Source organism: Pogona vitticeps, chromosome 1, assembly GCF_051106095.1.
Source record: "Pogona vitticeps strain Pit_001003342236 chromosome 1, PviZW2.1, whole genome shotgun sequence".
Taxonomy (NCBI): domain Eukaryota; kingdom Metazoa; phylum Chordata; class Lepidosauria; order Squamata; family Agamidae; genus Pogona; species Pogona vitticeps.
This window is the reverse complement of record NC_135783.1, coordinates 197886712-197898129: the sequence shown is the minus strand read 5'-3', so window position 1 is coordinate 197898129 and position 11418 is coordinate 197886712. Positions and strand designations below refer to the sequence as shown.

The following is an 11418-nucleotide window of genomic DNA, read 5'->3' as shown; positions in this document are numbered from 1 at the left end:
ATTGGGATACAATCTCAAAAATGATAGAATGATTTCAATATGAATCCAAGGCAGACCTTTCAACATCACAGTCATTCAAGTTTATGCACCAACCACCAAAGCTGAGGAGAATGAAATCGAACAATTCTATGAAGATTTACAACACCTTCTAGAACTGACACCAAAGAAAGATGTTCTTCTCATTCTAGGGGACTGGAATGCTAAAGCAGGGAGTCAAGAGATAACAGGAATAACAGGTAAGTTTGGCCTTGAGTTCAAAATGAAGCAGGGCAAAAGCTAATAGAGTTTTGTCAAGAGAACAAGCTGGTCACCACAAACATTCTTTTCCAACAACACAAGAGGTGACTCTACACATGGACATCACCAGATGGGCAATACCAAAATCAGATCGATTATATTCTCTGCAGCCAAAGATGGAGAAGCTCTATACAGTCAGCAAAAACAAGACCTGGAGCTGACTGTGGCTCTGATCATCAGCTTCTCATAGCAAAATTCAAGCTTAAACTGAAGAGAATAGGAAAAACCACTGGGCTAGTCAGGTATAATCTAAACCATACCTGGGCAAAGTGCGGCCCGAGGGCCACATACAGCCTGCGAGCCGCTCTTGTCCAGCCTATGGACAATTTTTAACATCAAAACCATTTATAGCTTTTTGTCCAAAGTTGATCAGTTGTTTATCTTTAAGATACCGCAAAAAAACCTCTTTAATATTTGTGAAGATTAACAAATTTAAAATAAAAACAATGATAAAATCACTGTTTCATTTTATTTTTAATTAAAGTTGGTTCGGCCCCAAACACAGTTCAGATTTTTCATGTGCCCCCCATAGAAATTAATTGCCCACTCCTGATCTAAACCAAATCCCTTATGAATACACAGTGGAAGTGAAGAACAGATTTAAGGAATTAGATTTGGTGGACAGAGTGCCTGAAAAACTATGGTTGGAGGCTTGTAACATTATACAGGAGGCAGTAACAAAAACCATCCCAAAGAAAAGGAAAGGCAAGAAAGCAAATTGGCTGTCCAACGAGGCCTTAGAAATAGCAGAGAAGAGAAGGGAAACAAAATTCAAGGGAGATAGAGAAAGTTACAGAAAACTGAATGCAGACTTCCAAAGAATAGCAAGGAGAGACAAGAGGGCCATGAACAGTGCAAAGATATAGATAAAAATAATAGAAAGGTAAAAACCAGAGATCTGTTCAAGAAAATTGGAGATATTACAGGAACATTTTGTGCAAATATGGACGTGATATAGGACAAAAATGGTAGTGACCTAAGAGAAGCAGAAAACATCAAGAAAAGGTGCTAAGAATACAGAGAGGAATTATACCAGAAAGATCTGGATGTCCTCCCGGACATCCCAGATAGGGTGCCTGCTGACCTTGAGCCAGATATCCTGGAGTCTGAAGTCAAGCGGGCCTTAGAAAGCATGGTTAACAACAAGACCAGTGGAGGTGATGGCATTCCAGTCAAAGTATTCAAAATCTTAAAAGATGACACTGTTAAGGTGCTACACTCAATATGTCAGCAAGTTTGGAAAACTCAGCAGTGGCCAAAGGATTAGAAAAGATCAGTCTACATCCCAATCCCAAAGAAGGGCAGTGCCAAAGAATGTTCCAACTACCGTATAATTGTACTCATTTTACACGCTAGCAAGGTTATGCTCAAAATCCTCCAAGGTAGGCTTCATCAGTATGTGGACCGAGAACTCCCAGAAGTACAAGCTGGATTTCGAAGGGGCAGAGGAACTAACAAACTGCTAACATGTGCTGGATTATGGAAAAAGCCAGAAAAACATCTACTTCTGCTCCATTGACTACGCAAAAGCTTTGACTGTGTGGACCACAGCAAATTATGGCAAGCCCTTAAAGAAATGGGAGTGCCTGACCACCTTATCTACCTCCTGAGAAATCTCTATGTGGGACAGGAAGCAACAGTTAGAACTGGATATGGAAGAACTGACTGGTTCAAACTTGGGAAAGGAGTACAACAAGGCTGTATATTGTCTCCCTGCTTATTTAACTTACAGTGGTGCCTCGCATTACGATGTTAATTAGTTCCAGCGAAATCGCTGCAGAACGAAAACATCGCAATGCGATTTTAAAAAGCCCACTTAAACGCATTTAAACCAGATGAATGCGTTCCTAGGGGCTTGAAACTCGCCGTCCAGAGAAGATCCTCCATAGCGCGACCATTTTTGCTACCTGTGCAGCGAAGAATCCGTGCGAAAACACAGTGGGGAGGCCATTTTGAAACCGCGATCAGCTGTTAAAAAATCACCGCTTTGCGATGATCGGTTGCCGAAGCAGGGAACCAATCATCGCAAAGCAAAATTCCCCCATAGGGAACATCATTTTGCGATCGCAGAAAAATCAATGTCAAGCGATTTCATCGTCAAACGGAGCGCCCGTCTTGCAGGGCGCCACTGTATATGCAGAATACAGCATGCGAAAGGCTGGACTGGATGAATCCCAAACCGGAACTAAGATTGTCGGAAGAAATATCAACAACCTCAGATATGCAGATGATACCACTCTGATGGCAGAAAGTGAGGAGGAACTAAAGAACCTCTTAATAAGGGTGAAAGAGGAGAGCGCAAAAAATGGTCTGAAGCTCAATATAAAAAAAAACTAAGATCAGGGCCACTGGTCCCATCACCTCCTGGCAAATAGAAGGGGAAGATATGGAGGTGGTGACAGATTTTACTTACCTGGGCTCTATGATCACTGCAGCTGGGGATAGCAGCCCTGAAATTAAAAGACTCCTTTTTCTTGGGAGGAAAGCAATGACAAACCTCAACAGCATCTTAAAAAGCAGAGACATCACCTTCCCAACAAAGGTCCACATAGTCAAAACTATGGTTTTTCCAGGGAGCGATGTATGGAAGTGAGAACTGGACCATTAAGAAGGCTGACCACCAAAGAATTGATGCCTTCAAATTGTGGTGTAGGAGGAGACTCTTGAGAGTCCCCTGGACTGGAAAGAGAACAAACCTATCCATTCTGAAGGAAATCAAACCTGAGTGCTCAATTGAAGGACAGATCCTAAAGCTGAGGCTTCAATACTTTGGCCATCTCGTGAGAAGACTCACTGAAAAAGACCCTGATGTTGGGAAAGTGTGAAGTCAAGATGAGAAGGGGATGACAGAGGACAAGATGGTTGGACAGTGTCATCAAAGCTGTCAACATGAATTTGACCAAACTCTGGGAGGCAGTGGAAGATTGGAGAGCCTGGCGTGCTCTGGTCCATGGGGTCACAAAGAGTTGGGGAGGACTTAATGACTAAACAACAACAACAAGCTCTCATGGATCAGAATCCGCTTCCTCAGATGCAGGGGCAACACTGTCATTTGCTCCCCCTCCCACTTTTGTCAAGAGGCTGAGACATACTAACATAGCTACACCTTTACTAATTCTCAACACAGTTCAACCTATAGGGCTGTCAGTCTTGTGATTTCCATGGAATACAGCTGGTCTCACAAAGTAGTGCACAGCCAGATCCAAGGTGGGCATACGGAAGTGTTGAAATCCTGTTCAAGTTGTTGTAACAAAATTAGACCAGATGTCTGCTGGGCCTTACAGCCAGGCACTCAGCAATCAATTGCAGTATTCATACTCCAGCTCCACAGTTCACATTACTGCTGCATAACTGGTCAAGGATGTAGTGTGACATGCCTGCAGAAGTCTTTGGCGGACATTACTTCCACCCTGCTGCAACCTCTTCTACCAGCTGCACAACCTTGATGTACACAGGTATAGTTACGCTACAGTATTTCATTCTTAAAACTGGTTTCAGACAATATGTTCCATAACAACATACAGAAAAGTGAAGGATAAATGTGGGGAGAGTTTGAGGTAAACTTTAAAGTGGAAACGATAGAAATAATTCAGTAAGGAGAAATCAAAATGTTTTTAATAGTATGTATGAAACTCTGTGAGTTGTAGAACATGGCTAAAAGTGGCAGGGGTTTAATTTGCCACTGTGCCTCCAGGAGAAGAGCAGCCTATGTAGCCTTAAGCAACCTGCACAAACCTAGACTGCCAATAGAAGGAAATGGTAAATGATTTTTGAGTACCCAGTATCTAGAAAATATTAGCAAGAGTCGCTGTAAGTTTACATCACTTTAACAGCATCAAATTGTTGTGGTGGTGGTTAGTATTAACTCAAAATGTTGAACATGTTTAAAGAAGTTAAATGTCACCCTACTGATCATCTTAACAAAATATGGAACATGTCCCAAGGATCATCCTGCAATCTAAAGATACAGAGACTGACCAACGGAATAGAAATCTTTTAAAAGGAATCCTGCGATGTTTTCCCAGAAAAGATCAACTTCCCCAAGGTTGGATGAAGAGGATGACCTTTCTTGTTTTAGTCCAACATCTTTTATTTCCAACAACTGTAACAAATTGACATCAGGTTCCAATAACCCTCTTCCTTCAGAGGTTTCTTTCCCAACTTGCCAAACACAATGGAGCTTGTTCCATATCTACCTTAGTCCATCCCGTTGTTCTTGGGGGGGGGGTGTTGACACGCCTATTCCCAGTCCTATGGGTTGTAGGGGTAGCCGACCCATCCCTCAGACAACTCCCATACATTTATGGCCAGTGTCCAGCACTGTTTGGGTGGGAATCTGTTCATGCCATGAGATGTCCCAGGGTACATACAACATCCCTGGTTTCTCTGGTTTTGGATCTCATTTTTCCTCCATTCTTCCTTCCTTTTTTCTTTCTCTGCTGTTTCCCTCCAGTAAGGTGGTTTGCATGGGGTTTGTTCTGCTGCTTCTTTGGGGACATATAGTTGTACCCACTCCCCTGTCCATGGGTCCTGACTATGTATGTCCATCTCTGGACAACTCTTCCTTCTCTATCACTAAGGGTAAAGGTAAAGGTTCCCCTTGACATTTTTAGTCCAGTCGTGTCCGACTTTAGGGGGCGGTGCTCATCCCGTTTTCAAGCCGTAGAGCCAGCGCTTGTCCGAAGACAGTTTCCATTGTCACGTGGCCAGCATGACTAGGGAACGCTGTTTTACCTTCCCACCGAGGTGGTCCCTATTTATCTACTTGCATTTACATGCTTTCGAACTGCTAGGCTGGCGAGGAGCTGGGACAAAGCGACGGGAGCTCACTCCATCGCATGGATTCGATCTTACGACTGCTCGTCTTCTGACCCTGCAGCACAGGCTTCTGCGGTTTAGCCCCCAGCGCCACCACGTCTCTTTCTCTATCACTACTTTCCCCCAATATCCTTTTTTCCTCACTAGCTACTTCTTCTTCTCCTCCCTCCCTCTGAGCTCTCTTTTACAGTCTCCTCCTCTCCTGCCAGGACTGCCTCTCCCACAGGCTGCTGTTCACTTCCTGGGCATTTCAATTCATCACCCTTTCCTTCCTTCCACTACTTGAGGTTAAGGTTGGATTGTTTCAGTCTTTCTTAAGGATGGGGGGGACAGCACATTGACAAGGACAAAATGTTTCCTTGTCCCTTAGCTCACAGACCCATTGGGGGACCAAGCCAGTTAGTTTAACATCTGTTCCAGATAAACAGGTGGAAAATGTTACAAAAGATAAAATTATTCTGATCACGGTAGGATAAGACCTGTTGAAAAAAATAATCAACAAGGCTTCTCCCAAAGGTAAAACCCTGTGCCAGTAACTTTTATAAGAGAGTCAAGAAATACATGGATGATATAATCCAGTACATATTTTTATGGTGAACTTTTTAAAGCCTTTTGGCAAAGTCTTTCACCAAAATCTCATGAACAAGCTTACCAGTGATGAGAAAGAAGAAGCAGTTCTCTTAACATACAGTAGGTAGGTAACAGATTAAAGAATAGAAAGCAAGGAATAGGAATGAATGGTCAGTTCCCGCTAAGAATGGGTGTAACCTTTGGTATAATCAGAGGACTTGTACTGAGATAGATGCTTTTTAATTCCATAAGCAACCTATACTGGGACTTTATCTGGAATTAGACTTGAGCAAGGAGGCAACAAGTTTGCGCTGACACCAAATTATTTAGGGTGGTTAAAACAAAACGAAGTGGCCATACACTTCAGAATTATTAATCCAAACTGGGGGAACTGGCATCAAAAAGGCAAATAAGATGCAAGCAAGTGCACAATAGAAGGGGGGGGGAATCCCAACTTCCTGTATCTATTCATGGTGTATCTGCTGAGGATGTGTGAGCTGGCAAATGATCAGAAAAGAGGTACTGGGTGGACACAACTCAATGAGTATGTCAACCCAACATATATCTGCTGGAAAAAGGCACATTTCAGGTTGGAAACTATTAGAAAAAGCAACTGCCAGCATCCTAATGTCCCCATACAAATCTATGATGTGATCACACATGGAATAAAGCCTACAACTCTGGCCTCGACATCTATAACTGCAATTAAAACCATTAACACGCTGGAGAAATTTCTATTTGAGAAAAGGCATATTTTCCCATATAAAAGGAAGCTAAAATGTTTGGGGCTCTTTTTCCCTTAGAACAAAATGAGAAAAGGGACCATAAAAGAGAAATATAAAATTGTGTAGAGAAAATGGGTGGGGAGAACCAGAGATCTAATAATGCTGAACACTAGGAGATTCATGACAAGTAAAAAAGAAATACTTCAGACATTCAGGAGTTAAGGTATGGTGTTTGCAAACCCAGAGATAGGGATGCTCTGCCAACTTGCAGGGACTTAAAAGACAATTGTAAAAATTCATGGAAAGCATAAAGTTATCAACAACTAACTACTGTATTATGGCTGTATTTCATTTTTGCTATTAAAAGCAACAGGCCTCTTTAAACCAGTTGTTAGGGAACACAAGCACTAGGATGCTACTGAGTTCATGTCCTGCTACAGGCTTCCCTTTCTTTGCCCAGCCATTACTTATCAGAATACTGGATTAGCCGTGCAGTACAGCTCCTCTTAAATTCATTCTAGAATAGATACAACTATTTTTCCTTTTTACATATTTCACAGTGTATAGTTTGAGGAGGTTTACCAGCAAATGGTAAATAGGGGGAAGCAGTAAAATATCCTTCTGGAAGGCCTGGAGAAACACAAATTATTGCATCATTCCAAACCTTGCTCAGAGAGAATCCCCACCACCCCGTGTCAGTTCTCTATCCAAATGCCAAAGTCTTCTGCTGCTAACTTTTGGCAGCCTACAACTGTTTTCTTCCCCATGTCATTTGCCATTCCCTGCTTACTCATGCCCTCCCTCTTTTTCTCTCCCTGTTCCTTTGTTGAGGGCTTGTAACTAGACTTGTCAGAAGAAAAGCAACTTGAGGTAGACAATATTATTTGTTCCTGGTCGCTCAGCAGAAAAGAGTCATCTTGCTACCCATGACTCTTTTATGAAAAAGCAACAAATGAAAGCATAGCTGCAAATATCAGTCCACAAAAATCAAAGAGGAAATGTTTTGTTTGAAAGAACTATTCCGAGTTATGCGCAAATTTCTACAAAAGCATTTCCTACCCATCTTGACACATAAGGTGGCCATCATCAGTACATAATTTATGTGAGATTCTGACCCAACTAGATATCAAGGTTCACCAAGCGATACCTCCACAGAGGGAATGGAATCATCATTTTGCATTATGCACTTCATTTTTTCCCCAGTTAATACTTAGACCTACGCATACTGCCACGTGCGGGGTAAGTGTTTTAAAAAGGAATGAAGTTCATATTATTAAGATTAGGCCCTCAAAACTTTCAGTTTTAAATTGCGGCCTCCTTTCTCCCTCCAATGAATCAATTTCAGAGAAGGTCATATCTTATGCCAACTAAAAAAATTAATGTTACTATAATATTAAAAGTTCACCAGGATGATTGATGGAAGAAAAAGGATGTTACCCTCAAGAGCATAGACTCTGGTTTCACCTTAGAAAACATCATGGAGAAGGGAAGTGGAGAAGGAAATCAATGTTCTCTCTATCACAGCAGAATGCTCAGGTCTCTGCAAAGCCACCATTTTTATGTTAGCAAATAACTGTGATGATCCATTGCATTTCCTTATTAGAGTAAGGAGGCACATAGATATCCTTTAACTAAGATTACAGAACTATTTTCTGATGTTAATCATTTGTCCTGGAGAGATTCCAGACCTTTTTTCTTTTAAAAGCTCTTTCCCCTCTCTTTCCACCCCCTCCCAGTTTTTCGTGAAATGCAAAAGCTTTCAACCTGCTTTAAATCATGCAGATTTTCACAGGCAAGCACCTAACCATTACAGAAAATGGTGCAGGACTGTGAGAAGAAAGGAAAGCAACGAAACAGTAAAAACTATGGATATGCCCACAACCCAACAGGATATGGCAACCACAATATGGAGATCATCACTGTGCTGAATCAACCGAGGGCCCTAGGGAGTCATGCATTTCTTTCACAAAGCCAAAGGATCTGATGATACCGACGTCCTGACTACACAGTAAATTGCAAGATGGCCAGAGAGCAGAGCCCCGGGGCAATATTTTTAGGATCAGTAACAAGTCACAATGCCGGTTCATGAGAACCCATCTCCATCCATCTCCTGTTAAGGATGCCGGCTGCTGTCTTTTCACAGAAAAGGCACCTCCTTTTCCTTCACATCCCAATGACTCCGGGTTAAGAAAAACCAGAATGAAAGCCTAGATAAACACAGCGCAGGATTACACAGTAAAATCTCATTTTTAAAAAGTCCCAAGAAAGGAAAACGCTTCTTTGGAAGCCAAGGACGGCTCCCTCTCCCCAACTCACCCGCTTGCTTGCATTCAGTCCTGGGGTTTGGGGAAGGGGCAACACAAAGGGAAGGGGGGGAAAAGGGGGGGAAGGAGGGAGAGCAAAGGAAGGGAAGGGAAGGGGGGGGGAAGCGGGGCTGCGGAAGATACTACCCTGTGCACGCCTGGGAAGAAGGCCACGCGAGTTAGGAGGAGGAGGAGGAGGAGGAACCTGTTGCTCCGATCGCCACCCGGCCAAGCAGAGAGGAGCCAAGTGGGGCGAAGCCCAAAGACCCGCGCTCCACACACGGGTTCCAACAGCACGTCTGAAGGGCAAGGAGGCAAGGCTTGCAAAGGGGGAGGCGGGGCAACCCGCGAGGAAATCATCGGTTGGCATCAATAAGGCAGAGAGGCCCTGCAATACACACACACACACACACACACACACACACACACCCTTTCCCACCCGCAACACGACCCAGGTTTTTTACCTCCACCGTCCCGGGAAGGAGGAGAAGCGGCCCGCCACCTTCCCCAGCGAGCTTCCGTCTCAGGGAAAGGGGAGGGAAGGGATAAAAACCCAAGCAGAGAGAAGGGGGAAAGGGGAGGTGGGTAGGAGGGAGGGAAAGGGCGGGCTTGAAGGCCGCCCCGGCCGGCCTGCTCAGCTCCTTCCCTTCCTCCGCCCCCCCCTGCCCAGAAGAAGGGCCCGGCCGAGCGGGGCGGAGACTCACCTGAAGGAGGAGGAGGAGGAGGAGGCCGGAGGCAGCAGCAGCCCCGGCCGCCGCCGGGCCGCCATGGAGCCCAAAAGGCGGGACGAGAAGGGAGAGAAAGCGCCGCGGCTCGGAAGGCGGGCCCGGATGGAGGAGGTGGCAGCCGCCGGGAGAGAGGGAGGGACGGAGGGAAGCAAGCGGCGGGCAGCTGCTGTTGTCGTTGTCGTCCTTCGCCCACCGCCGGACAAAAGCGGGAGCTATGAGGTGGGCGGGTGGGTGGCCGCCATCCTCTCTCTCTCTCTCTCAGCTCGTCCACCCCGCTGAGGAGCTGGCGGCTGCTTCCCAGCAGGGAGCCCCAGGCGGGTCAGGAGAGGCGGTGACACGCGTGCCGCTCTCGCTCGGGCCCACGGACGCGCGCCTCTTTTGACTCGGGTCGGCAGGAGCTTGGAGGACGAGGAGGCGGCGGCGGCGGCGGCCCTGGCCCTCTTTCCGCCAGTAAGGCTAGACTGTGGGGGTACCGAGGGTTGCCTCGGCGAGAGGACAGCCGGGCTCGATCCTTCCGCGTGCCTGGGTTGGAGGCGCTTGCACCAGGGCAGCCTTTGGACTGAGGGCCCGACCCGCTAAAGCCGCAACACTCCACAGCCCGCTCCAAAAACTCTTCCTGGCCTTCTGATGTCTGCCACATTTTAATCTCAGTTAAAGGCTTTTTCCTTTCCAGAATCTGGAGGGCCATCATTCGGGCAACCTTGTCCTCTCGGGGGGGGGGGGGGGGACTTGAAGCATGCAGGGAGGTTGGCAGGTCTTTGAGTCCGAGTCCTTGTGACCAAGTCCCGAGTCCTAAGTTTAGGGCGGTATTAAAATCAAGCTCTCTCCCCTCCATCCCAGAAAAAAAGGGAGAGGGTGGGCGAGTAGTGAATCACAATTCGAGTCCGAGTCATTAAGGAAAAAAAAACGAATCCACTCGAGTCCTCGGAAGTCCGATTTGGCAACAAGTCCCATGACTCAATTCCCCATCCCTAGAAATATGTACAGTATAAATATACCTACTTGTCCCACCCATGTGTTCTCCAGATACGAACTACAAAGCCCTTCATCCACCACCAGCAGTGCCATGGACATGGAAGGGTCAGGGCAGGAACAGGTGTTATACATCACCAGTAATTAGAAGAGGACACTTCTTAAGTGGCTGTTGTGGGTTTTTCGGGCTTTTTGGCCATGTTTTCCTGATGTTTTGCTAGTCTCTTTACATACACACAAGTCAGTGGAAATCCTTTATATACACACAGGAAGATTGGTCGATTGGAATGCATTAAAATCTATTTAATGCATTCCAATTGGGGAAAAATCACTGTTCTGTGAAAATTATCAATAGAAGACATCCTCTTGCAAAACACAGTTCCCCCATACCATATTTGGAAAACACAATCCCTTCAACTGCACTGCCTTTGGAAATTCAATGGGTCTCCCAGGGTCTTCCCTCTCTTTGAAAGAGGATGAAAAAAATCAAGCAGCCCCCTGGCTCTTGATAACAGTGACTCTTTTTGCCCCAATCCTTTACCATAGGGGAGAAAAAGAGAAAGAATGCAATATAAGACATTGCTAAGACTTGCTGTTTACAATAAATCCTGATTAGAGAAAAGAAAATGAATCTAGAAAAACCAAGAAAGTAAGTGCAACTTCCTATTAACACAAATTATGTACTGTAGTTGCATTTCCCACATTTAGAGAAATCACAAGAATCAGCAGCACACTTGAAGTACAGTGGATAATTCTCCCACCAGGAAAACCACTTTTATTACATTGTATTTCCCTTGCAAGGTATGAGTTGGAATGGCCCTTGCACCTCATACCCCCTTCTGTCCCTTGACCTCCCAAGGCATGGTGACTCCCTGGCTGCCCCTCCTACTCATTACAGGGCTGCACAGCCCCAGTTCTGCCAGAGGCCAAGAATGAGCTCCACAGTGTTTTGGGGTGCCCTGCAGGATCCCCATCAGGGGCTAGGTGTTCCTCCCACAATCCTCT

General features: G+C 45.3%; 1 protein-coding gene across 12 annotated transcripts in view; it reads right to left on the bottom strand.

Moving 5' to 3' along the window:
- The window catches only part of SESTD1 (SEC14 and spectrin domain containing 1), a 95252-nt gene extending 85719 nt beyond the window's left edge, over positions 1-9533 (bottom strand). For 3 of the 12 annotated variants that reach the window (XM_078393852.1, XM_072980804.2, XM_072980824.2), the window contains exon 1: positions 9418-9533. The gene's annotated coding sequence lies outside the window, so the exon portion shown is untranslated. Of the gene's footprint in view, positions 1-8726; positions 9035-9177; positions 9377-9417 lie in introns of those variants that run through there. The other 9 variants (XM_072980812.2, XM_072980799.2, XM_072980818.2 and 6 more) reach the window with 6 other exon arrangements.
- Positions 9534-11418: the final 1885 nt, after the last annotated feature.